Raw genomic sequence first — 23,102 nt, 5'->3', positions numbered from 1 at the left:
GGTACTCTATCTAAAAACTTATTGGGATTTCATGCTCTGCAACTTTTTCCTACATGGTCTCCAAATAGTTTATAACTTTGGTTCTTACGTTTAGATCTTTAATTCACTTTAAGCTAATTTTTTAACAGCTGACTTGTTTTCTTTATTAAATTAAAATTATAATATAAAAGAGCAATGCATATACCAAGAAATTTAATGCTTCACACACATATATACACACACAATGAGTTTTAAAAGTCAAATGATTATTTTTGTAATAGAATATGAGGTAAGGATCCAACTTTACTCTTTTGCATGTGAATACTTAGTATTTCCAATATCATTTGTTGAATGATCATCCTCATTGAGAAAAGCCCCAAATCAGAATAAAAAAATAGCAAATAAAAAAAGTCAAATCCTGAGGCCACAGAGATAGAACAGTGGTAGGACATTTGACTTGCATGCAGCCGACCCAGAACTGACAGTGGTTCGAATCCTGGCATCCCATGTGGGCCCCAGAGCCTGCCAGGAGTGATTTCTGAGTGCAGAGCCAGGAGTAACCCCTGAGCACCAAGTATGACCCAAAACAAAACCAAAACAAAACAAAACAAAAATAAAACAACAACAGCAACAAAACCCTGCCTCCAAGTGTGACCAAAAAAAAAAAAAAAAAAAAGAAAGAAAGAAAAAAAAAAAAGGTAAATATTGGTGTATGTTTTGATGATGTCAGGGATTGAACCCAGAACCTCACACATTAAGCTATTCTACAACTGTGCTATATTCCTAGTCCTTTTAGGTGTTTTTGTTTTTGTTTTATTTTGTGGCACTCAGGGGTTACTCCAGGTTCTGCATGCAGAAATCACTCCTGGCAAGGGGATCATATGGGATACAAGGCATTGAATCCAGGTCGACTTAGTGCAAGGCAAACTCCCTACCTGCTGTGCTATCACTCCACCCCCCCCTCCTTGGTGTTGTTGTTGTTGTTTTTTAACCCAAGATTTTACTGTAAATTTCTGTTTTGTTTTGTTTTAAGACCACACCTGGCAATGCTCAGGGGTAAGTTCTGGCTCTGCACTCCTGGCTTGGGGAACCATATGGGATGCCGGAGATCCAACTATTGGCAAGCAGAAGGCAAGCACCCTACCTGCTGTACCATCTCTCCTTTACTGTAATTTTTTCTTTCTTTCAGAAGAATATCCAAATAGAGACAGTATTTGGTCTGCAACTCCTAAAGTTTTTTTTTTTTTTTTTTTTGGTTTTTGGGCCACACCCGGTAACGCTCAGGGGTTACTCCTGGCTATGTGCTCAGAAGTTGCTCCTGGCTTGGGGGACCATATGGGACACCGGGGGATCGAACCGCGGTCCGTCCAAGGCCAGCGCAGGCAAGGCAGGCACCTTACCTTTAGTGCCACCGCCCGGCCCCCTAAAGTTTTACTTTTACTTTTTTTTTGTTTGTTTTGTTTTTCGGGCCACACCCGTTTGATGCTCAGGGATTACTCCTGGCTAAGCACTCAGAAATTGCCTCTGGCTTGGGGGGACCATATGGAAAGCCAGGGGATCGAACCGAGGTCCTTCCTTGGCTAGCGCTTGCAAGGCCGACACCTTACCTCTAGCGCCACCTCACTGGCCCCTTACTTTTACTTTTATTCTCTGGTGCTTTACAGAAAAAGTTTGTTGACTGTTGAACTAGCAACCTGCTAACCTATAGACCCAATGAGAGGGAACCACTTTCTCATTCTCTTCGGACTATGTCCCTTCCCTTAACAATTAAAAATCTAGGGGCCGGGCGGTGGCGCTAAAGGTAAGGTGCCTGCCTTGCCTGTGCTAGCCTTGGACGGACCGAGGTTCGATCCCCCGGTGTCCCATATGGTCCCCCAAGCCAGGAGCGACGTCTGAGCACATAGCCAGGAGTAACCCCTGAGCGTTACCGGGTGTGGCCCAAAAACAAACAAACAAAAAAAACAATTAAAAATCTAATGAATTCATTCTGTGCTTGTGATGGAGGTGCCTGTGGGAAACTTTTTCCTCTATGGTTGCTCTTTTGAGTACAACCCTTTAGCCAGTTGCCTGGCTGACCAGCCCATGGCCCGTTTACCTAACTGGTTGTGAAATGAGTATGAAAAATTTTGGCTGAGAAATGGAGGGAAATGAAAGAGAGGAATCTGACCAAGACTCATTGAGACATTGGCAGGAAGCACTGAAGGGTTCTTAGAAAGAACTAATATGAATCGCAGGCAACATGATGGTATTAGTGAATTGTTCAACTCCTGGTCTATACATGTAAACTAATCTCAGACTCAAGGAAACCTTTTTTTCTTTCATGGGAATGCTTCGGAACAGAAGCCTAACAGAGGCTATTTTATTTTATACATGTTTTCCTGTCTTACCTCTTGAGGTGGTGAAGTCCCTGTTCTGAGCCTTTGCTCTGAACCTCATCTTTCACTCTCTGAGCCCTTGGCTCTGACCTCAGCAACCCAGCCGTTCTTCACATTTGTTCAATGCCTGACTCACTTGTTATGAAAAGACCCTAAATGTAAAGAGGTTTCCAGGAAAAGTCTCTGGAGCTATAAAGGCCTTCTTTGCATCCCACTCTGAAAATCTTGAGGCACAGAGAGCAGGTGTAAGTGTGGAGGATCCCTCATTTCCCCTCCTCAGGTGAAGAGTGCTCAAGTACTCCCTGTTTCACCAGGCTCAGAAACCAGAGCTTCACCACTCTGCCTATTCAGCATCGGCCTTCTCCAGTGCTCCAGGAAATATCATGAGAGTTAATTATTTCTCAGGGCTGACTCAGACAGCGATATTTGGTGCCAAAGATTTCTGTCAGCCAAGCTCCATCCTGCTGTTACCCCCATGAAGGAGCCTTTCTAAGCCTTGTCAGGGAGCAAGCTCCACTGGCAGGAAGACCCAAAGTCCTGTAGTTGGGGGTGGGGTTCAGACCCAGTCCTTCTGTGTCCGCTGGTTGCCAGGGAAGAGCTGTTTGGGGTGGGGAAAGGGGAGAAAGGGGAGGGGAGGCCCTGTGTGAGAAGCTACTTCTAGAACACTCTCACCACCAGGCTGTCTTTCAGCCAGTCCCTGTGGGGCCGCCGCGCCTTTCATTTTGCTGATTAGAGATTGTGTCCCTGAATAGAGCTAATGTCCTTTTGAAATGATGTTCTTTTCTCTCTTTTTGAAATTTCTCCTGCTTTCTCCATTGGGAGAGATTGTCACTGTGCCCCTGGCTGCTGAAGATGGATAATGGAACATGGGGAGGAGGGCAGTGCTTCTCCGATACCAACGGGTCTGCCTAGGAGGCCTCACTGAGGGAGCAAAGAGGGGAAGCTCTGAGGGAGCAAGGCCTGGGAGACATCTCCTCTCATCGTGTTGGTTTGCTATGAGGAGTTGAGGCCTGGGAGAGTTGGGAACAAGAGGAGTTGAAGCTATGGGGACAAGAGAAATGGAAATGGCACCTAAAGAGATTGAGGGATTGGGATGGCTAGTAGAAAGAGGGGTGAAGAGAAGGAGATTCGGATGCTGAATGTGCTTGAGAACCCTGACACCAGGAACCAGGTGGGAGAAGCAGAAGAAAGGGCACTAGGAAGATGTACACCTCAGAGAACCAAGTCAAGAATCACTTCAGCTCCATCCCTCCAATGGAGGCATCCCAGCTCTGCTTTCAAACATGAAGTAAAGAGCACTTCACCACACAGAGCAAGCCAAGTGAAGGCAGAACTATTCACGGGTGAGAAAAGATTTTCAGACCAGACCATCTCATCTCCAATAAGAACCCAAGGTCTCTAAGAGTACATAATCATTATCCTATCCTGGCTCTGCCTATCCCTCTCAAAGTAATAGAACGCCCAACAAATGTGCTTTGCAAAAGTCAATAAATATTTTTGGAACAGCAATTGTACACTAGGAAGGACATGATATATCATAAACATCTTCTCGATCACTCTGTGATTTACTGGCCAGTAAATAAATGAAGATTCAGAGAAGAGAAAAGTTCGCCAAGAATCAGAGGACTAGAAGGAGTATTAAGCTGAGGCTTGTCAATGCTCTGAATGCTGCAGGGCTGGGTGTCTAGGGAGTGCTTCGTAAGCTCTTGCTAAATGAAGAATGTGTCCTCTTGGCTCCAAGGTTAGGGTCTGCCTCCTGCATCCTGCAAACCATGTCCAGGGTAGGTCTGTGCCTACAAGAATCTGTTTTCTTTTTCTTTTCTTTTCTTTTTTCTTTTCTTTCTTTCTTTCTTTCTTTCTTTCTTTCTTTCTTTCTTTCTTTCTTTCTTTCTTTCTTTCTTTCTTTCTTTCTTTCTTTCTTTCTTTCTTTCTCTCTTTCTTTCTTTCTTTCTTTCTTTCTTTCTTTCTTTCTCTTCTCTTTCTTTCTTTCTTTCTCTTTCTTTCTTTCTTTCTTTCTTTCTTTTCTTTCTTTCTTTCTTTCTTTCTTTCTTTTCTTTCTTTTCTTTCTTTCTTTCTTTCTTTCTTTCTTTCTTTCTTTCTTTTTCTTTCTTTCGTTTTTGGGCCACACCCGGTGACGCTCAGGGGTTACTCCTGGCTATGCGCTCAGAAGTTGCTCCTGGCTTGGGGGACCATATGGGACACGGGGGGATCGAACCGCGGTCCGTCCTAGGCTAGCGCAGGTAAGGCAGGCACCTTACCTTTAGCGCCACCGCCCGACCCCATCTTTCTTTTTCTTTCTCTTTCTTTCTTTCTCTTCTTTCTTTTTCTTTTCTGTCTTGCTCTTTCTTTCTTTTTCTTTCTCTTTTCTTCTTTTTCCTTTCCTTTCCTTTCCTTTCCTTTCCTTTCCTTTCCTTTCCTTTCCTTTCCTTTCCTTTCCTTTCCCTTCCCTTCCCTTCCCTTCCCTTCCCTTCCCTTCCCTTCCCTTCCCTTCCCTTCCCTTCCCTTCCCTTCCCTTCCCTTCCCTTCCCTTCCCTTCCCTTCCCTTCCCTTCCCTTTCCCTTCCCTTCCCTTCCCTTCCCTTCCCCTTCCCTTCCCATCCCTTCCCTTCCCTTCCCTTCCCTTCCCTTCCCTTCCCTTCCCTTCCCTTCCCCTTCCCTTCCCTTCCTTCCCTTCCCTTCCCTTCCCTTCCCTTCCCTTCCCTTCCCTTCCCTTCCTTTCCTTTCCTTTCCTTTCCTTTCCTTTCCTTTCCACCATCTGTTCTGGGTTGGCCGTGTGCAAGACAATCACCCTAGTGCTGTACTATCACTCCAGCCCTTCCCTTCCCTTCCCTTCCCTTCCCTTCCCTTCCCTTCCCTTCCCTTCCCTTTGAGGGAGGAAGGTGTCAGGCCATATCCAGTGGTGCTCTGTGCTCAGGAATCACTCCTGGTGGTGCTTTGGGAACTATATGCAGTGTAGAGAATTGAACAAAGGCCAGCTGTATGCAAGGCAAGTGCTCAAATACCTGTCCCTCTTTTTCCTGTGTTCTCCTCCCCAGCTGCCATCCTATTCTCTTACTCTTTCCAAAAAAGAAAGGAGGAGTTCATTTCATTCTTAGATGGACCAAGTATTTGCATGTCTCTTATAGTGCTACATACACACTTTTCTAGCTGCTAAGATTGGCCAGAGCAGATTGTAATACTTGTTTTATGGAGCTTACACTTGAAGGAGGCCAGTCATTTGTCCTGTGAGACCAGCTTCTGATCCAGATGGTCAGAAGGCCAGGCTTGGGGTGGAGTGGGTAGAGAGAGATACCCCTGGGATCCCCAGGCTCCTGGCTGCTGTGCACGGATAGGAACAGGCACCAAAGTCTTGTATGTCCACCACCAGCATGGCCCACTCCACTCCCATACCCATATCTGCAGGCATCGACTCAGTCTTTAACCTTCATCCCTCCACCCCTACCCTGGCTATGGTTTTTAATGCAGAACAAGTTTCTGAGCAGTGACCCCAAGAGTCCACTACATGCGTGTGTAAAAACCCAGGAGCTAAGAAAAGACCTTCACTTTCTTTTTCAATCCTGTAACTAGAAAAACCTGAAGGCCCATCATAAAATAAGAAAACTGGAGGGGCCAGAGACAGAGAAATGAGATGTGAAAAGAGAGCGTTTTTGCATTGTCTCTGATTTTGGCATCTTCCTTACGGGGTGGAGCACACAGACAAAACCCCACTACCTGTCCAATAACATGCCCCTTTGTGCTTAATTAAGTTGCTTTGAGTTGGTTCCTGCTACTTCCCACCCATCCGGTTTTGGCTTGAATGTAAACAGAAACTTTGAACTTCTGTTTTTTTGTTTTTTCTTTTTAGGAGGGGCGCACAAGACTAGAGGTGTCTTGATGGTATCAGGCTCGGGGGTGAGAGTCAAATGGGGTTCCTAGAGATTACTGCTCTCTGGACAGACTCCCCTACTGCCCTTTTTCCCTGCTCCATTCTACACCACTTCTTTTCCAAGGCAACGCCTTAAAGCACAGAGTACATTGACCTGGAGATAGCCAGGGTCAGAACTAAATCTGTGCTTGGTACAGAATCAGGCTTTTGTATCCACATACCTTTACTTCACTGGCTGTAGGCCCAAGAAGGAAGTAAAGAAAATCTGTGGTAAGAAAAGGGAAGGGAAGAAATGACCTTCTAAACTGTGGATACAGCAATGGCGTGGCTGTTAGTATTGATCAGGGCAAGATCATTGCAAGCTTAGCAAGAATCAACTGCTGGGTCATGCTCTGGAGAGAAAAATGAAGCTCATTAAAAGTGATTGCCTATCAGCCCTGGAAAACTACCTTTACTCTATATCTCACCAGCTTCATCTTTGTCCTTCTGGCCTTAGTTTTTCCTAGGAAGCCATCCTCAAGGTTAGGTTAGATAATGTCTCTACTTTAACTCTTTCTTACAGTACACTTTTTACTCTGCTTCCATTGCTTATAAGTTTCTTATGGGCGAAAGAGAATATATTTGACTCAGTTCCTGGTACCAGGTAGATGCCTTGTAGATAAGCATTTGTTGGTTAACCATGAAGATAAGCTCAAAAGGCAACATAAATGACCCAAGGATGTGGCTCAGTGATAGAGTGCATGTCTCACGGAAGCCATGGGTTCAATGCCCAGAACAACAGCAACAACAAAAATAGGACAAAAAGAATCATTAGTCATTAAACTGTGAAGGAAGATATTTCATAAAACTGTACTATGGAACCCTGAGCTCCCCAAACTGGGTTGTGACCCTATATGGATGGGGTCATAAACAATGACATGAAAAATCTTAAAAATCAATTGGGGCTATAGGGATAGGAAAGCAGATAGGGTATTTGCCATGCATATGGCAAAGCCAGGTTCTATCCCTGGTACCACATATGATCACTGTAGTACTGCCAAAATTGACCCCAACAAAAAATTAAGGTAAATTTATGATTTATTCTTTATTATTGATATGTTTATATCTCAAATAAATAGTTATACTGCAGTCTTGTTTTCTCAGCAAAAAGAGCTCACAAGTGAAAAAAAATTTTTGTTGTGTTTTTGTTTTAGCCATATTCAGATCTGTTCAGAGCTTAGTAGTCCTGGCTCTGAGCTCAGGGATCCTTCTGGTAGTGCTTAGGGAACCTTATGCAGTACTAGGGATTAGTCCAGGTCACCTGAGTACAAGGCAAATGCCTAACCTGCTCTGGTCCATGGGGGTGTGGGGGACCGCTTAAGAAGCCCCAGTATCACTTTACTTGACATCTGGACTATAAGATGCAGCTTATTGAGGTATCGCTGACTATTCAATAGATGACTGAATTTAGGCAATGATTTTTAGTACTTGCTAAAATGTCTTCATATCTGACCTATAATGCATGCTCTGTGTTTTACTACACTATAGGATAGGCTGTGAGGTGAAGTGTGTGTGTGTGTGTGTGTGTGTGTGTGTGTGTGTGTTTGTGTGTGTATGAGAGAGAGAGAGACAGAGACATATAGAAACTAGTGCTTAGTTGCCCCTGACTAGCCAGATAGTCCTTAACTAAGATCCACCAGCTAAGGGCCCGGAGAGATAGCACAGCGGCGTTTGCCTTGCAAGCAGCCGATCCAGGACCAAAGGTGGTTGGTTCGAATCCCGGTGTCCCATATGGTCCCCCGTGCCTGCCAGGAGCTATTTCTGAGCAGACAGCCAGGAGTAACCCCTGAGCAACGCCGGGTATGGCCCAAAAACCAAAAAAAAAAAGAAAAAAAAAAAAAGATCCACCAGCTAAGATTAAGTTACACATTATCCAATAACAAGCAAGGGTTTATTGTTTATTTGTTCCTGTAAGAGATATCTAGAGAGATCAGTTCTGGGTAAGGAAGGTGAAATAATATTAGGCAGAACCCCAGGCTGCTTGTATTTTCACTAGTACTGTCTTTAGCACTGACTTCCGTCCCTCATCATCCAAGGGGGCAGTAAATGACATGTCAGTCATCACATATGCATTCCAGGTAATAGGACAGGGAGAGGGGCTGAAGGGAAACCAAATAGCAACCTTCTCACATGAGTCTAAAAATACTATAAATTAAATTTTACTATATAGGGTTCAAGCAACAGTTCAGTGGGTAGGGCATTGCCTTGCACACGGCCTACCTGAGTTTGATCCCTGAGATCCCTTATCATCCCACAAGTCTGTCCGGAGTGATCCCTGAATGCAGAGTCAGGAGAAGCTCTGAACACCATTGGGGTGGCATCAAATAAAAAAATCAAAACCAAAAATTTCACATATTATTTCCTCCTAACTCAGTGCTCAGGAAAGCTTGGGGGTGAACACATTAGATGGCAAGTTCCTCAAAAGAACTTGGCTTTTTATCATTGAGGGGGAAGAAGAGAACAGATCTTATATAGGAACCTCCAGTATGTGCCTCGCTCCCCAAGCAAAACTAGGCCCCCACTTTCTTTGTATGTTAAATCAATAGATGTGGGGGCTGGAGAGCTAGTTCAATGGATTTAGCCTGTTCATTGCAGCTGGAAGCCTGAATTGATTCCCAGCACTGAATATGGTACAACATGTTTTGCCAGAGCCACAACTCACAACCACAGGCCAAGAGAAGCCCCCAAATAAACGCTGGGCAAGAGCCCCTGAAAACAAAAACAGAAAAGTAGTTATGTAGGCTCAATTTTTTTCACATCTCAACTCATTTTTATGGGATCTAGTCACCAAAAAAATTGACACCCCCACTCTAGCAGAGCAACTCAGAAGGCCTGGTAAGGGGCATTTTTGAACTCCAGGGTTTTTTCTTTTGAATTTTTAAAATCTAAATACCACAATTCCAAGGTTATTCATATTACAGTTTTTTTCCACAGATAAAGTTGTTTATGATTGAGTTACAGTCATACAATGTACTGTTCAGTACATACAACGAATCTCTCCTCTCTGTCTCTGTCTCTCTTGCTCTCTCTTCCCTTGCCTCTTTTCATTTTTTTTTATTTTTTATTTTTTTGGCTTTTGAGCCACACCCGGTGATGCTCATGGGTTTCTCCTGGCTATGCACTTAGAAATTGCTCCTGGCTTGGGGGGACCATAAGAGATGCCGGGGTATCGAACCTCGGTCCGTCCTAGGTTAGCACGTGCAAGACAAGTGTCCTACTGCTTGCACCACCGCTCCGGCCCCTCCTCTTTTCTTTTTTTGACATCATGGTTGCATTACTGTTAAAGAAGGGAGCTCCCATCCGGGACCCCCTAGAATTCACACCACCAATCCGCAGAAGGGCTCTTCGGCAAAGGGAGATCTCTTCTAAGGCTGGTAGCTGAGCCCTAAAGAGGAGGAACCCAGGTCGTGAGGGGCCTGGCTGTGGCACTGGTGGCCTGGGCAGGTGCATTTCTGATGACAGATCTGCTGGGAAGGCTCTCAGCAGTCACTGTGTGCTGGGCTCCTGGACTAGACCCAAGAAGGCGCTTTTCCCTTCACCCTCTTCCCCAAAGCAGAGAAGGTCTTTAATCATATCTGTGGCTCTTTCCGCGGCTCTTTCCGCTAGATCTGGACACAGGTCCCTGCTGCCTGGACAGGGACAGCCGAAATAGCAGCTTGACTCTTTCCCATCAGGGATATCTGCGCAGCCTGATAAAGGAATCTTAGGAGTGCTATCTTGGACACTGGGCCAGATCCCGATCTGTCCCTTGTTTTCTGTGTCCCCCCCCCCTTTATTTATTTATTTTTGCTTTTTTGGGCCACACCCGGTGACGCTCAGGGGTTACTCCTGGCTCTGCGTTCAGAAATCGCTCCTGGCTTGGGGAACCATATGGGACACTGGGGGATCGAACCTCAGTCTGTCCTAGATGAGCGCGTGCAAGGCAAACACCTTACCGCTTGCACCACCGCTCCAGCCCCTTCTGTGTCCCCTTGCTGGCTCGTTTCCTCCTAGTGTCCATTTTCTCGGGTAAAATAGGAACCATAAGGACACTTCTTGCTCCGAGCGGGCCGGGGTTTCGAACAAGTGCCCGGAGAGCACTCGGGGCTGAATTCTTCTGCGAGCGTTGAGTTGACAGCTGAGAACCCAGAACGGAGATAGATGGCAAATAGCATTGTGAGGACTCAACCCCGAAACAAAGCCTCCTCTGAATCAAGAGAAATTTGCAACCCTGGCATCTTGGCTGGCAGCCCGGGAAGGGATGGGCACCGACTGCAGCAAAGCCCGCTCCTGCCCGCCCGCCCGCGCTGCCAGGCTCCGAGGACTTGGCAGGCCACGCCTCCTCCCGGGGTGCCCGCTCAGCCCCGCAGCGATCCACGCCTTGTCCCGGAGACTCAGCATTTGCAAAAACATAATTGAGCCTGTGGTTCCGGCGGGTGGGAGGGAAGACAGAAAGACTGGATTGCATTCCACAAAGCATTGCCGCCCAGCGTGCTTCTCTTTTAGAGGCCCTGGCCATCGTTTTCATTAGTGGCTCTTCATAAAAAAAACAAGCTCTGAGATAGCTTATCTCCCCTGGAGATAGGCAGAACAGAGAAGTTACCGGTGGTTGAGCTCCCACGCCAGAAAGAAACCGCAGCAAAAAAGTTCATTGCCTGCAAAGTTGTAGCCTGGAGCCTCAGCCCTTCAGCATCCCTCTTGGGGATTGCCCATCAGGGCCTGACTGGCATGAACTCTGCTGCTCAGAGCAATCACTCAGCAGCAGCAGCAGCAGCAGCAGCAGAGAAATGCAGCCGAGAAATCTGGAATGCAAGATTCCCTCCCAGATTCAAATGAGAAGCGAAAAGGGACTTTCCCAAAGATATCACAAATGAAAATGGCTTCTAGGGCTTCTAGAGGCCAGATGGTTAGGACTCCATAAACATCACACTATCACTCTCTGGAAGTGGGAATACAGCGGGAGAGGGCCTAATGCAGCCCCCAGTTTTCAGCACCTGAAAGAAATCATCACTGGAACTCAAGAGAGCGCAACACTTAAGTCACTTGCCTCGAGTACAGGTGACCGAGATTCAATCTCTGCCACTGCTTATTGGTCTCCTGAGCACAGAACCAGGAGTAAACCCTGAGCTTAGCCAGGTGTGGCCCCAGAAATAAAGGGGAGCCATTAATTGCATGTCACCCCAATGGGTGGCATCTCAATAAAGGCTTCTCAGACTGAAGACAAAGCTCAAGAGGTTGGAGTATGAGTAGGTGCTTTTGTATGCAGGAAACCCAGGTTCCATCCCCTGTTTTGCATGTTCCCCTAAGTACCACTGTTACCCCAAAGCACTGAGCCAGAAATAGTCCCTAGCACTCCAGGAATGGCCAACCCCTGTTTCCAGATAAATAAAGTAAATAAAGGCATCTCTCGTCTATATTAGAGTATGGTGTTTTAAGGTCTTTTATCTGTCAATTCACATCTTCTTTGCTGTGATATATGGGGTAGGTTTGATCATGAGACGCTTTTGATTTAAACTCAGACAAAATAGGGCTCCTGATTCTATAGTCACCACCTCTCCCCCATGCTACCTCTCAGAGCAGTGTTGAGTAGGAATGAGTTGAGTTCATTAAGTTGCATATTGTTGGACTCAGTCTCTGGGGGCTGGCCCCCAAGGGGAAGGCCTGGCCAACACCCAGTTATGGTCAGGCTGTTCCCTCATCCGGGAACTCATGCCTTTGATCCCAGCTGCAGCACAATCTGTCTCTGCCCCCAGACAAAGAAGCACTCTTGGCTCACACCCTCTGGTCAGCTCTCAGAGGCCAGGATATTTCGTTAGCTTGTCTTGAATGGTGCAGGGAGCACCGAGGGCTCCAGTCCTGAGGGGTGAGGGGATTGGGAGGGCCAGAATGAGCCCTGAATCCCAGGCCTGACTTCACACCTCTTTCCTCCTAGAAACAGCATTTATCAGTGCCAAGAAGACATTTTACTACCTTTTGATTCTATTTGCCAAAGCAGCTCCTTCTGCTCATTGAGCAGAGTCTCTTCCCTTCTCTTTTCCCAGGATGGGCTCAAGGAATAATTGAAGTGGGTGAGGTAGTTGACCCAAGATAGGAGCTGCTCGTTTAGCTTTATAGGTAGGTGTGAGCAGATACGAAGACACCCCTTCCTCCTGACTCCCCTGACCTTTGGGAAGAGTCCAAAGGGTGACATATACATTCATTAAAGGCTGGGGGATGGGGGAGGTGTGGAATTGGCTAGACACAACCATCTTCTGTCATTTTTCAAGACAGGCCTTAGCAAGCAAGCAGCTTGTTGGGAGGCGTCCTTAGTCAGCAGGAAGAGCTGACGTGCCTCTGACCCAAAGAAACATGTGTCATACTCTGTTCTCCAGCTCTTCCACAGGCCTTTTCTCAGCCAGTTATTTCATGGGATGTGGACAGTGCACAGGCTGGAAATACAAGAGCCTGGACCAGCAGACTGAGCTCCGGTTGCCTCCTGGCATCTTCCTGGTCTCTCAGCCCCACCATGGGTGCCTGTCCCTCCCATAGGCTCCCTGCCAAATCTTTTGTAACATTTTAAAACAGTCACTGAAATGCCAGATGACAAGATTTCCCTTGGAGATTGAGAAATTATGATTTGGATGAGGGAAGAATTCTGAAACATGGGACAGATTTGCTCCCCAGGGGGGCTAAAGAGGAGGTCTAAGCTTCAAGCCTTCAGCCCACATCAACCAAAGGACCTCTGAATGATCATTTATTGGGTTTGATAGACTGAGGTTGAGAGTTCCATATTTTTGGCAAGTATTTACAAAACTCTGGCCTAACAGATCCTTCCTTACCTTGAGCAGCCAAAGTTGAAGTGGGAGATAGTTCTTGAGTCTGCAAAAGTTGCTTTGGACCTCTGGGATGGGGCCTCCTCAGAAACCTCCCCATATACTGCCATGAGTTAAGCGATGAATCCTGGCCTGATAGGTTTTCTGGATCTACTTTTTGGACAACAGAAGAACTATATAGGAAATATTTACTTGGGATAAAAAAGTCCTACAAGGCCATAGAGATAGGGGTTAAGGCACTGTCTTTACATGGGGCTGACCCCAATTTCATTGCCATCACCACCAATTATGGTCCCTTGAACATTGCCAAGAGTGAACACCCTGAGCACAGAGCCAGGAGCTGGACCTTAGCACTGACTTTACAATGTGTCCCTGGAACAGCAATGACAATCAAAGAGTCCTCCAAAATCCAGGACTAAACACTGGAAAATTAAACGAGGAATTGCTTTTAAACACAGTAATTGAATTTCTTTAGAGACACCATCAAACTCAACTTCCTATTCAATCTGGAAAAAAAAAAAAAATCAAGGCACGTTAGGCAACAAATTAGGACCCTGTCTGTCTTCTTCCAGCAGTGAGAACCTCTGACTCCAGGGAGCCAAACAAGAGCCTCTTGGCCCATTTTGGTGATGGCCTCTTTTAGAGTGAAACATGAGGCCAAGCCTCCCAGGGCCAGGAGCAAAGAGTTCCCAGGAAGGCTTTTGTAATGTCACCTGGATGTCCGTCCAAATGGCCTTGGCTGTCCTCTCCCTGGCTTACCTCCCTCCAGGTGCTGCTCCTGTACTGACAGCTAACTGAATCTCACTGCTTCTCCCAACTGCTGGCTGTGTGCTGTGTACTCTCATTGTGTGTAGGGTTCATTCACTCCAGGGCTGTGAGCTTCACAGCAGTGTAGGAAGGTTCTATGTTTGCAAATCAGCATAGTAGGGCAGAGAGACTGGGAAGCCATTTTATTTTTTTAGTTCATCAAACTCCTACTCACTGGGAAACCCTCAGCCAGTGATAGGAAACCTTTCTGGAGTTGTGACACCCAATTGTCACTCATTTAACTTCATCAAACACCCACCCCTCTTAAAAATGCCATGAGGCATATATTTATTCCTAAAATTAAGGTGAATTCAAATTACCCAAAATTACCTGAGAAATTTCTGGCACTCCAGTGAAATGAGATTTTCCAGAGGTGCTTGGAAGTCAGAATCAGGGATCAATACTCCCCAGGGAAGATTTTTGACTAAAGGGATAAGTGGGGGTTGGGGACTTCCTCAAGACCTCCCCACTCTTATCACACAATTCCTTTTCCCTACTAACATTCCCTCTCCTGGCATCCATGTCCTTTGGTTTTCCTATCCCTTTCTTCGGGAGTGGCCCTTCCCATGCCCCTTCTAATCTTATCCTGTGCCTGTCTGTCTTCTTGTAACACCCTGTTAACACCTCTCCATGGCCCTTCAGCAGTGGGGGATACACAAGCTAGTCCTGGGTTTGGAAAAAAGTGGATGACTTGAATTTTTTGTCAAGACAAGGATCTTAGTTGGTTTTGTTCATAGAAATACCTGAGGATTTATGCTCTCCTGGAGTTATTTGTAATTTGATTAGAGGTAACAGCCTATCCCCAAAGAATGTACTTCCCAATAAGTGCAACAGCTAGTGAAAATGGTGGATGGAGCGTTGGGAGCCTTGCTAATCTGTCTATGGAAGCCATCTTGGCCAGGCATACCTTCAGCTGGTAACAGGCTAAGTATAAAAGATAGTGCTGGAACAATATTGCGATGAACCTGTACTCGGCCAACCCACCTCAATTCCCATATGGTACCCAGAGCTGCCAGAAATGATACCTGAGGGGCCGGGAAGGTGGCGCTAGAGGTAAGGTGTCTGCCTTGCAAGCGAGCATAGGACGGACCATGGATGGTTCGATCCCCCGGCGTCCCATATGGTCCCCCCAAGCCAGGGGCGATTTCTGAGTGCATAGCCAGGAGTAACCCCTGAGCGTCAAATAGGTGTGGCCCCCCCCAAAAAAAAAGAAATGATACCTGAGCATAGCTGTGATTTGTCAAAAACAAAACAAAACAAAACAAAAAAATCCCAACAACAACCACCACCCTCTCCCCCTCTAAAAACAAAGATAAAGTACAAAAGTATAAAAGGCACTGAATCTGAATCTTTTTCTGATGTACCTAGATCAACCAATGCCAACCAGCTCCTAAAAGCCTGACACCCCGACCTTTCCCAACTTATTAATACTGCTCTTCCAATCCCTCCATCCACCGGGAACAATACGTGGTGATAGTAGCCTTAGATGCAGTAGTGTGGATGTAGAAAGGACAAGTTTTCTGTTTATTTAAAGGAAGTCTATGTCCAGGGGGTAATTTTTTTTTCCAGTTTTGGGCTACACCTGGAGATGCTCCTGCTTTGCACTCAGGAATCACTCCTGGCAAGCTTGGGAATCTTATAGAATGCTTGGGGATTGAACTTGGGTCAGCTGCATGCAAGGCAAATGCCCTACCAATTGTACTATCACTCAGGCTTCAGTTTTCTTTTTTCCTGAAAGAAAATAAAAGGGGGTGGGGAGCAGTAGTCCAAGGCAATTTGGGAACCTTTAGATCTAGAATTTCAAATATGAGAATGAGATATGTTCTCTCCTCAGAGAACTTCTATCCTATCATGATAATACTGCATCTGCTATGAGGATACTATAATACCATGATAAGTGCTTCCTTAGCAATATATACAAAATGCAATGGGAACAGAGCAATGAGTGATTAATTCTGCCTGGAGAAAGATTCAGAGGATTAAGATTTGCATTGAGCCTGTAAGAATGAGAAGAACTCTGGCAGACTGAGAAGCAGAGTGAGGACAGTAGGGGAAACATTGGAACAAAAGCATATGGAGGCAACTGCTGGGGAGGCTCAAGCATGTGGAACATAAGAATGGAGGTGGCAGGGATGACGCTAAAAAGCAAAGCTAAGCCTGCCTGTTAGAAGGGATTGCACTTGGTAGAGAAAATGTTACTCTCCCAAGACTGTGTGGAGGGGCCAGACTGATACCACACTAGGTAAGCATGTGATTGACCCAGGTTCAATCTCCAGTATCCCATATGGTCCCCTGAGCCTGACAGGAGTAATTTCTGAGTGCTGAACCAGGGGTAACCCCTGAGCACTGCTGGATGTGGCCTCAAAGGAAAAAAAAAAAAAAAAAAAAAACAACACACACACAAACACACAAAACCAAAAAAAAAAAAAAGTAAGAAAGAAGACTGTGTGGAGTTGTGAGAAGGTTCTAGAACTTTCTAGAAAGAACATTCAAGAGATTGCCACCTTCTTATAGGCAAAACAAAACATTAAAAAAAAAAACAATGTAAATTTTACCTCAGGCTGTGAGGATGAAAGGAGGAATGAATAAAATAGAATAGAAGAGACAATAAAATACAAGTTAGTGCCTTGGTGACTTTGATACTGGAGATAAAAAAGAAAGTCATGGATGACAGAAATGATTTCTTACAAAAAGAATGGTGTTATTTATTTAAAAAAAAAAAAGGAGGTGATTGTAGCAAGACTCTTGAAAAATACAAAGAAGCTTGATTTAAGGTTCAGGGAGCAGAAGGTGAAGGGAAGGAAGTTTCTGTAAAGCATTCTTCTGTGGCTTGTGATTTGGATCCTAGAGAACACCAAATGCTGGGTGGTGCCCGCATATGTCCACCTCTGATCTGCTCCACTTCTTTTCTCAGAGGGTGTTAATGTAGACACAGCATAAACAATAGCCCTAGGACTGCTTCCACAAGTAGCCAGGAGCCAAGCTAAATAAAAGCTTCTGGAAGCTCAGATTCTGTTTGCCTAGAGAGAAACCTGCTTCTTCGGTTTCCAAATGTTAAGATTCCCTCCCTCCATTTATCTTGTTTTCAGTTTGTTTTTCTCAAGTAATATCCTTGTCTGGAGAACTAATTATTCTACTAAAGAAAACTTGTGATCTCTCATTATTTTAGCAAGAATATTGTTGAGTGAAAACCAGTGCTCATTTATGAACTAGGACTACATCTCAAAATAAAAACCCCTAAAATTATACCTGATCTTTGGCCTAGTAGGATGTCCATCCAAATATATCCTAATATATCCTTGTTAAAATATATTCTAGAGGAATTGCATGCAAGTGTATGAGGCTAAAAGTACTGGTGACCTTGTTTATCACACAAAAAAGCCAAGGACTAATCTCTGTGTCAAAAGATAAAATATTAATTAATTAATGGAAATGAATCACATAATAAAGTTTTATGAAAATTAATTAATTTAAGGGACCAGGGTTGGAGAAATGCTTTGCATAAAGCAGGAGCCTGGATTTAATATCTAGGGTCACATAGTCCCTCAACCACTGTTGGGTACATCCCCAAACAGAGGAGTGAGTAGCCCCCCAGCACCACAGGGTGTGGCTCAAGCACCAAAAAGAGGAAAGAAAGAAAAGAAAGTTAATTTAAAATGCCCATGCACGTAATCTATATATTGACAATTTGAAAGAATATAGATTTATTCATTGAAAATTGTTACTATGTAAAGTTATGTGCTCTTAATGTATTTTTATAAGAGGATTTGAAAGACAAAAAAATCAACCAAATATAAATAACAATTATTTGAGAGTGCAAGGAGGAAATTTTTCTGTGTGTCTTCATTTCTTCAACAAACTGTATACCACTGAGGTAACTAAGTAAAGAAATGTGCCCTGTATCTAAATTCAAATGAGCCAGGGCCAATTTATCAGCTGAGCTGCAGAGTTTAAAAGAAAAGGAAGAACAGAAAAGACACTGTACAATGAAGCTAGTGGATATAGGTGTGGAGGTGAGAAAAGTGGCTAAGTTGAAAAATATGACCTATGGTGCTTTATGATTCCCTCCATGGAGCCTGAGTTAGCACCGCACATGCCCACTTCACATATGTGCTTTCTTGCAGAGCCGGGGGTCACTCCTGAGTAGACCCAGAAATAGTCACTGAGCATGCTGGGTGCAACCCAAACCCCAATAAATAAGTAAAAGGACTATCTTCCAGCCTTTCCATGCATTCCCCTGGTGAATTTTTGGAGACTGAACTGAATACTCTTGGTCATTATCACATGGGTGATATACATCGGATCACACAGTTGTATCACATCAGATTATCACCTTATAAGCAATCATTCCTATCTTGCCCACCCAACTTTTTATAAAAGCTTTTTTCTTTCTTTCTTTCTTTCTTTCTTTCTTTCTTTCTTTTCTTTTCTTTCTTTTCTTTCTTTCTTTCTTTCTTTCTTTCTTTCTTCTTTCTTTCTTCTTTCTCTTTCTTCTTTCTTTCTTTCTTTCTTTTCTTTCTTTCTTTCTTTCTTTCTTTCTTCTTTCTTTCTTTTTCTTTTCTTTCTTTCTTTCTTTCTTTCTTTCTTTTTCTTTCTCTTTCTTTCTTTCTTTCTTTCTTTCTCTTTCTTTCTTTCTTTTCTTCTTTCTCTTTCTTTCTTTCTTTCTTTCTTTCTTTTTTTCTTTTTCTTTCTTTCTCTTTTCTTCTTTTCTTTCTTTCTTTCTTTCTTTTCTTTCTCTTTCTTCTCTTTTCTTTCTTTCTTTCTTTCTTTCTTCTTCTCTTCTTTCTTTCTTTCTTTCTTTCCTTTCTTTCTTTCTTTCTTTCTTTCTTTCTTCCTTTCTTTCTTTCTTCTTTCTTTCTTCTTTCTTTTCTTTCTTTCTTCTTCTTTTTCTTCTTTCTTTCTTTTCTTTCTTTCTTTCTTCTTTCTTTCTTTCTTTCTTTCTTGCTTGCCACACTTGTCAATGCTGAGGGTTTACTCCTGACTCTGTGCTCAGGGATCACACCTGGCTGGCTTGGGGGACCATATGGGATGCCCAGGATCAAACCTGGATTGACTGAGTGCAAGGCAAGCACTATACTTGCTGTACTATCACTCCAGCCCCCTCATTAAATCTATCAGTTAAAATCTATGTTTCACAGTCTGGGGTGGCAGAAAAACCACCCAAGATCTAGATTTTGACTTTAAAACTATTGTAGCTTTTTCATTCTACTTAGTTCTGTGTCATTTACCTTCTGAGCTAGACTGGTTACAGCAAGAAATAAGAATCATGATGAAAAAAAAATCATGATGAGTAGTCAGGTGAGGGGAGTCATGTCTAAAAGGAAAAACACCAGTGGAAGCTAAAGGAGCTGCTGGGAAATCAGCCTGGATAACATGATCAGATATAACCAGTGATCATTTATGTGTAAAATGAAATGTTGTTCACACCTATGCAATTGAAGGAGGGAAAAGGATGAGCACCAAAGTTGGCACTAATGCTGAGAAGCAAACCTATGTGTTACTGATGGATATATAAGCCTTTCTGTTAGGCATGGCAATATGAATTCATAACAACATGGTTTGACTCAAGGTTTCCACCTCTAGAAATTCATCACACATAATCAGTAGTGCAATTATATTCTTATTTATAATATTGTTCATCTCCCTGTGGGTAATAGAGCACTTAAGAAAAGTGAGTTTTAGTGTTGAGAGATAGTACAAGAGTATGACCTTGCCTTTGTAGGATCCTGATTGGATACACCAACAACATGTGACCCTCCAACCCTACCCACACTCATGCATCACTTGTTGTAGACCTGGAGGCTCCTGAGCAACACAGGACCTAAAATTGAACTGTTAGCCCAGTTGGTGGAAAATTGTTGGAATGGCCCCAGGTCCCTTGAGCGTTGTCCCCCAAATAATTAAATTAATTTTTTAAGTAACTTTTCTGGACTGAAGAGGTAGTATAGTGGATAAGGTGCTAATCTTTTTTTTTTTTCTTGTGATTTTTGGGTCACACCCGGCAGTGCTCAGGGGTTATTCCTGGCTGCAGGCTCAGAAATTGCTCCTGGCAGGCACGGGGGACCATATGGGTCACTGGGATTCGAACCGATGACCTCTGCATGAAAGGCAAACGCCTTACCTCCATGCTTTCTCTCGGGCCCCAATTCCTCAACTTTTTTTGTTTTGTTTTGTTTTTGTTTTTTGTTTTTGGGCCACACCTGGCGGTGCTCAGGGGTTACTCCTGGCTGTCTGCTCAGAAATAGCTCCTGGCAGGCACGGGGGACCATATGGGACACGGGGATTCGAACCAACCACCTTTGGTCCTGAATCCGCTGCTTGCAAGGCAAACACCGCTGTGCTATCTCTCCAGGCCCAATTCCTCAACTTTTTAAAGTCTAAGTTTCTGCATCTGCAAAATGGACCCAATAATGGGTCCATCTAACCACTTTCCCTGCCATTAGCCACCATATCTTTGCAGTGAAACTCCTCAAGCATATTTTGCACTTCACTCTCTGATCCAAATTAGTTGGTCCTCATCACTCCTGTAAAACTAATGTTATAAAGTCATCAACACTGACTGAGCCCAACGAGTCACCATATCCTCATCAACCTTAATTTGGGGGGCATAATACATAATAATCTAATTAGAGTTTCTGAGTACACTGTTTTCCTCTTAGCTTCCAAAACACTCTTGATTTTCCTTCTGTTTTAAACCCATCACTGCTGCACTTCCTTTGCTGGACTTTTCTTTCCTCCTGCCCTTTTAAATATAGAAGACCTGGGATCCATCCATCTGTACTCTACTGCTTGTACACTCCCACATCTTCATGGTTTTATCTAGTTTCAAGTATTTCTATAATGTGTATCTGCATACAGGTTGCACCCCTAAAATCCGGACAGATATTTCCAACCAGCTATTCAACATCTTCACCTAGGTGCTTAATAGCCATCTCAAAATGAACAAAGAAATAAAATGAACATGGGGAAGAAAATGTACAACCTCATCTTCTCTCAAGTGCTCCTTTCGTAGCATCACCCTCTATATTCTATTCTTCATTTTGTTCAGTCATCCTTGACTCATTTGTTTCTATCACACCCTTCACCAAACCTCTCAAGAAATCTCCTGACTCGACCGGCAGAATATATTTGGAATCAAACCATTTTTAATTACATTCATCACTACCACTCTGATCTCAGCCCTGGTCCTGTCTTACCTGGATTACTGAAATAGATTCCTAATTAGTCTCTCCCTTTTCTTCCTGGATTCTTGCCCATTCTTTCCCCAGGGCAGCAGTCAGGATGATTCTTTTACAATTTAATCAGAATATGTCACCTTCTGCCATAATACCCACTCTGGACAAATAGCCCAATCCCAGCATTTCTTTCAAAGTTCTATATGATCTTGTGTCTGATCAAGTCTCCCCCAACCTTCATTTATTCACACTTCCCTATTATAGCTTCTATAGCTTTTTTTTTTCTTGGCCACACCTGGCGGTGCTCAGGGGTTACTCCTGGCTATTTGCTCAGAAATAGCCCCTGGCAGGCCCGGGGGAATATATGGGATGCGGGATTTGAACCAATGACCTTCTGCATGAAAGGCAAATGCCTAACCTCCATGCTATCTCTCCGGCCCCTCTATGGCTTTTTTTGTTATTGTTTTTTCTTCAGAAATAGCTTCTCTTCTGTCTTGAGTATCTTCCTTCAGTTCAGTTTGAATAGCACTCTCACAGATTGGGTTCCTCGCCACAACACAGAGCAGGAGGTTGGCACACAGGAAGCTAGTCAAGACTTGTCTTGAACATCAGCTTCCATAACAGGAAAGGAGAGAGAGTGAGAGGACTATGACATGGTCTCAATGAAGTTGTCAGCCATCTCCACATGGAGTTCTGAAATTGGCTGGCCTTGCTGTCCTGAGTAGGGTGAGAGGCCAGGCCATTCCACCCTTGATTTGTCCAATCCTTTGATGAAGATAACCCCAACTCTGTGGCTCCCTTCCACAGAGGTGATTTGTGAGGAAGGTGAGTGCTGAGGCAGGTTGAGGGAAGCATTCCCAAGCAATTGTGAATCAAATGCCTCATTCTGTAGATCTTCACAGGCTGCCCACGACTGCCTCATTCTGGCCCATTACTCACTCAGATCTGCTTGTTCACATATATTTCATATATTTGAAAAGCAGTGCCTTGAAGTTTCAGCAGTTTCTCTCCTGGAAGAAACATCTAGGGACAGATTAAGGAGAGTAACTCCAGCCCTTGGCATTGCATATGGTCTTGTTGGGGTCTGCCACTAATATTCATATTTCCCTTGCCCATATAATCTATTCTAGCGTTCCACTCCCACAAATAGCATCTTCATTGGTTTAGGCAACTTGCCCTGTAGGGTGGCTTAAATCCTCATCTCTGAGGGATCCTCTCTTGTCTCATCTCTTGTACTATCCCTCTTGCCCCTATTCTGCCTTAGTTTCCAGAATATTTGTGGCTCTCCTTGCAATTCCTTCAAACTGATGTTCAACAAGCCTATTCCACTCTTTCTCTGACTAGGTAATTATGTACATATATATCTCATGATCATTATCCAACTCTTGTCCATTTTTTGCTATAAGCTGAATTCCATGATTTAGTGCAAAGTTATATGGAATCCTATGCTGATAGACTGAACATTCTGTATCCTCTTCATAGTCGTGTTTGGTTGGGCCCAGCATGAGTTTGAAAAAGGCATAAGCAAGCTGTATGTTAAAGTCATAATGCATATTAATCCTTTATGTGTCACAAATCTAATGCAAATTTTTCAATATGTTATCTCTTTATTTGCATAAAGTTTTAAATTTTAAAATGGTCAATCTGTTCATCTTTTCCTCACTGGCTGCTTCTCTTGCACAGACCTAATAAACATATTTACTGCTAAGTTTTTCTACTATAAAAATGTTATTGTTGCTCTTTCTGAGGTGGCTAGTTGGTTTCTTCAAGGGATGACAGCAATGAAAGGACTCAGAGGTAGTGTCTGATGCTGGTGGGTTGAGCACATCTAGCTGGTCCTTGGAGACTGGAAGTCTATGCTATTGGGTCCATGAATAGCCTCTAACCTGCAACTATGACTCATGCACCCATTATGCTAGCACAGGGGTGGCCAATGGCAGAGGAAGGTTGTCTCCAGCTGGTGGGGTCATTTTGGCCTTCTTGGTTATTTAGTGCCTTGCTTTGGTGGTATTCCCCCACTCCTTCCTTCCTTCCTTCCTTCCTTCCTTCCTTCCTTCCTTCCTTCCTTCCTT

Source organism: Suncus etruscus, chromosome 7, assembly GCF_024139225.1.
Source record: "Suncus etruscus isolate mSunEtr1 chromosome 7, mSunEtr1.pri.cur, whole genome shotgun sequence".
NCBI lineage: Eukaryota > Metazoa > Chordata > Mammalia > Eulipotyphla > Soricidae > Suncus > Suncus etruscus.
The sequence above is the reverse complement of the archived record's forward strand: the minus strand, read 5'-3'. Positions refer to the sequence as shown.